Source organism: Coregonus clupeaformis, chromosome 15, assembly GCF_020615455.1.
Source record: "Coregonus clupeaformis isolate EN_2021a chromosome 15, ASM2061545v1, whole genome shotgun sequence".
NCBI classification, from domain to species: domain Eukaryota; kingdom Metazoa; phylum Chordata; class Actinopteri; order Salmoniformes; family Salmonidae; genus Coregonus; species Coregonus clupeaformis.
In genome coordinates, this window is record NC_059206.1 from 449,854 (window position 1) to 454,842 (window position 4,989).

At 44.5% G+C, this 4,989-nt stretch overlaps 1 pseudogene; it reads left to right on the forward strand.

Annotated features, from left to right (window-relative positions):
* Positions 1 to 580: 580 nt before the first annotated feature.
* LOC123492631 lies at positions 581 to 4,596 on the forward strand (annotated as a pseudogene).
* The last annotated feature ends 393 nt before the right edge of the window (positions 4,597 to 4,989 follow it).

Here is a 4,989-nt window from a genome sequence, read left to right on the forward strand (position 1 = left end):
GCCTGCAATGAATTCAATTGAATTAATGAAAAAAATTTTGCGCTAACAGCCCGTTTTTTGCAGTGTCGTGGCATTTCCATTGCCTTGTCAACAGACAGGGTGAGGTGACATTTGAAGAGCCAGGGACAAAGAGGGGAGGCAGTAGGCAAATGCAGGTAGTTGCAAATGCTCAGTGGCAGGTAGCCTAGGTTGGAGAGAGAAGAGGGACAGCAACCAGAGGGTCATTGGTTCAAATCCCAATCTATCTCCTGCCGTTATGCCCTGGAGCAAGGCAATTAACCCTTAAGTTGCTTCAATGTGCGTCACAGCCAGGTGTGTGTTTGTCAGGGGGCTGGGTTAAAAGCAAAATACATTTATGTGACCTTAAAATAAAATTGACATGACATCTTTATCAAGATAACGTTTTCCTAGATTTCTGAATATTATACATACAGTGTATGAAGTAACCACATAATCGCATGCCCATGACATCAACCTCTCAGTTGATACGCTGAGGTAGGTATATGACGACTGATAAAGCGGGTTGGGGGAACGCAACGACGAAACGGAAGTCCCCCGTGAGCGTCTTGGTGGAATGTAGGGGAGTTGGCTAGCTTGATAGCAAATTAGCTTAAAAGTCGACGAATTGCCCTGTCAAACATTGGAGAAATATCGGGTGGTCTTGAAATAATTATCCAACGATGCCAGGTAGCTACGTTTTTGTTGCGCTACTGGCTAGTGTGCATTCCAGATACAATTTGACCTGAATTGTGTGTGCATGTCACGCAGTTAGCCTTTGAGCTAAGTAAGCTAAATTTGGTTGAGCTTGTTGCTACCACTACCAGCTAGCTACCTGCCAACAGTTTTATAGCTAGCTATAAAGACAACCCAAGGTAGGGAGAAGGCTTTGCTAGTTACAGATTACGTAACATCCACTCTGTACATCAAAAACAGCTAGCCAAGTTAGTCCATGTGTCATCCAATATGCGTGTTTTTAAATATTTCAAGTTAGTTAGCGAGCTCGCGCTAGCCAAGTAGCTTTCTAGCTCGCTAGTAGTAACCCGAAGCCTTTTTCGTAGGGTGATTGCACGCTGTGTTAGTTATCTAGCGAATGCTAACTTAACTAGCTAGCCAACTTGTTCAATCAGTGACTTGCTGGCTACAGTAAATTTAGTGAAACTACAACCCTTTTATCACAAATTATTTTCAGACGGCTTAAATTAGCTAGTTAGCTAGCTATTGTGAGTTAGCTAGCTAGTCCATGCTAGTTTTTCTAAGTTCGCTAGCTAGCTATCACACTTGCTAGCTACGTAGTTAGTTAGCTAACATTGTTTACCATCTACTGTAACTAGCTCACTAGCAAACTGTGCCAATACTCAAAATCGGAGTTGTGCTGCGACGAACGGTAATGTTAGCTGTAACTAACGGTACTCCAGTTAGCAAATTGTCTGGCTGGCTTGTTGCAGGTAGGCCCTCGAGCGCCATGTGGTGTTTGTCATCATCACTATTTTGTCTCATGACATGCATCCTTCAATGCTGACGATACAGGTAACGCGTTAGCTAGGTATTGTCGAGCGCTTCCTTTATAACGGTAGCAGCTGGCTAGCTAGTAGTTGTAGCCACGTCAGCTGGAAGCGCAGCCACTGACTCGCTACTCTCTGGGTCTACTCTAACTGGTATGACACTAGTAAAGGTTATGATAACTAGCCTAACACTTTTATCTGTGATACTACTAACTAGCTAAGTATAAAGTAAAATAATTACATCTGCACTTTGTTATTTGCGTTTTGGCAAGATATATTTTCATGACAGTACAGTACTGTGTGGGTAGATAATGGTTTAATTTTCTGCTCTTATGTTTAGGTACGTTTTTTGACCTTCATGTTTATTAAACACGTCATTTATTCAGTATATGCAAACTGAGCATTACTGTCAATTTTATAAGCATTTGCCTAATTTTTCAAGTGGGCTGCCATTAATGCCTGTGTGAAACCGTTAACCCTACAGAGCCTGCGGAGATGAACAGTCCTGAGATGGCAAAAACACCAGGCGGCAGCAGTGCCCCGGGGAAAGAGAATGTGGCCAATTGGGCACAAGGAGGGAGAGGGGGCAACAACAACCCTTCGCTGACTACATGTGGATGGAGAACGGAGGAGGATTACAACAGACAGGTCAGTGATTTAGGACCACTCATTATGTACATATACACACACACACACACACACAGATAGACAGAGGGACATCCACACAGATGTACAGACCACACACACTAAAAGGTGAGTAATGTTGCCCTGGGTAGATATTGCCAGGCCTTGTACACAGATCTAGGATTAGGTTACCTTACTCAGTCCCAACCATTAGGGGACCTTCAACCAGATTAAGGGGGCATGATCATTCTTCCTTGCAGATTTTCTCAAGCTCTGTTGTTAGATGGGGGAGCGGTAGGGAAATAGTTACCACAAAATCATTTGCCTTATGCTCTGTCTTTCACGTGCCTTTTGCAAACTCCAGCCGTGCTGTCATGTGCCACTCTCCCATAAAGTGCTGTAGAGACTATTGTCCTTCTGGCAGGTTCTCCCTTCTTACCCGGTTGCTCAGTTTGGTCGGACGGCCAGCTCTAGGCAGAGTCTGGGTAGTTCCATATTCCCTTCCCCAGATATATGCCTCATCACAATTCTATCTCGGAGATCTACAGACAGTTCCTTGGACTTCATGCTATAGTTTCTACTCTGACATGCACTGTCATGACATAGACTAACCAGGTGAAAGCTATGATCCCTTATTGATTTAACTTGTTAAATCCACTTCAATCAGTGTAGATGAAGGGGAGGAGACAGGTTAAAAAATGGTTTTTAAGTCTTGAGACTATTGAGACATAGGTTGTGTATGTGTGCCATTCAGAGTAGTGTTATATACTGGTATTACGGTACCAAAACGTTATGATACTTATGACATCAACATTTGAGAATACCGTAGTACTGTTTCATATGATAATACAACATTTTCTGCCCCACCGATTTAAAGAACCCGCTGGCGCCTGTTTACAAAATGCGTATAAAGTCAGTTTTGTTTATAAATTCAGTCTTCTGTTACATTTGTACATTTCATACATTGGAGCAGCCCGCAGAGCGAGCAAAGTTAATACATTGTTTCATTTTATCCCTGGTATAACCAAGAGCATAGGGCAGTCTGAGTAGGCTTTGCAAGTTCGCTGTCAATCGAGAGGGAAAACGGCTTCGCGACAGGCATGCTTTCAGCTTTAAAGCAAAGAAAACGGCTTGTCTCTAGCTCAAACGGCAAAAAGAAAGGACCCATATTACATTGGAGCGTTGTGGTCCAGCATCCCTGTGGAATGCTTTCGACACCTTGTGGAGTCCATGCTCCATTGAATTTAGGCTATTCTGGGGGGAGGGGGGGGGGTACTCCATATTAGGAAGGTGTTCTTAATTTTTTTGTACACTCCCCTCAGACCTGGACCACCCTCCAGTGCTCTTTGAGAAGGAGGCAAGGATAGAGGACATGAGGAATCAAGGAAATAAATATTAAGAAATAATCAACTGCTGCTGGCTGCTGGTTGTAATCCCCCCCCCCCCCTTCTTTCCCTATTATGTGGTCATCCCAGGTGGAAGAGGAGCTTCTGGAGCAGGAGTTCTTAGAACGCTGTTTCCAGGAAATGCTGGAAGAGGAGGATCAGGATTGGTTCATCCCCGCCAGAGACCTCGCCCCGGGGGTGGGACAGATTCAGCAACAGCTCAATGGGCTTTCTGTCTCCAACGGCAATGCTGATGAACTCGCGGTGTGTACCGTCAGAATGTTTGTGCGTCAGAATGTGTCATAGTCTGCTTACTCTCTACATTTACATTTATGTCATTTAGCAGACATGAGCAGCATGTCTGATGAGCGTCGTCGACCCGAAACGTCACTATTTATAGGGGCAGTTTCCCAGACACATATTAAGTCTAGTCCTGGTCTAAAAAGCATATTCAATGGCAATACTTCATTGAAAGTTATTCTCAGTCCAGGACAAGGATTCATCTTTTGTCCTGGAAACCTGCCCTTAGTGTTCACCTGAGAGTTAAAAGCCTGAAAGTTCAGTATTTACTGTGGAGTGTCATCCACATTCAGTACCTAGATACCTTAGGGACGGTCCATCTTCTCCAGTTGTTTGATCAGACACCATACCGCTCCTACTCTTAGACCGGTTTCCCAGAAAAAGATTAAGCCTAGTCCTAGACTAAAAACCATGCTCAATGGAAATTCTCCATTAGTCCAGGAGTATGCTTAATCTGTCAGGGAACCAACCATTCGCTCGAGAAACTATCCTGTGATGCTACAATCCAAACTATTTGTTCGGTGTCTGCTCTTTATCTATCAGCTTTTAATGTTGAGGCCCTGTTATTTTTACCTTTTCATACAGGTTTAGGTCCTTTTGATGTACTCCTATACTAAATCTCTCCTCTCTTTTACAGCGCAAGAGCAGCTTGAACCCAGAGGCGAAGGAGTTTGTTCCGGGAATGAAATACTAGGGTCCTCCCGCCAGTAGGGGGAACCCTCATAAAGACTCTTTGTGACTGCTGGCTTCCCAGCAGACACCCTTACACGCCTGCTTTTGGGCTGTGTGGGGTACATGGGGCGGGGGTTGGAGGGTGGGCTGGGGTATACTCTTCAATAAGCTTTTGGTCGCATTCCCCTGCTCAGACGTTGCATGCATCAACCTATGGTTACGTGCCAAGTCATCGACTGTGCGTCAGGCACCAGATTGCTGTAATTAGCTGATACATAAAATACCTATCAGGCGTTGTAAGATCTGGAATGCGTCAGCACCGTCTGAGCAGGGGAACACAACCTTTTATTTCCGTTTTGTTCCTATGTGGTAAAACTAGGCCAGGGGCTGTGATGGGAGCAGGGTGGGCAGGGGCCATATCAGTATAAAATAATCCTATTGGATGGGAGGGGCCATCAGTATAAGATGTTCTTATTGGACAGACAGACGGCAGAACTGGAGGTCAG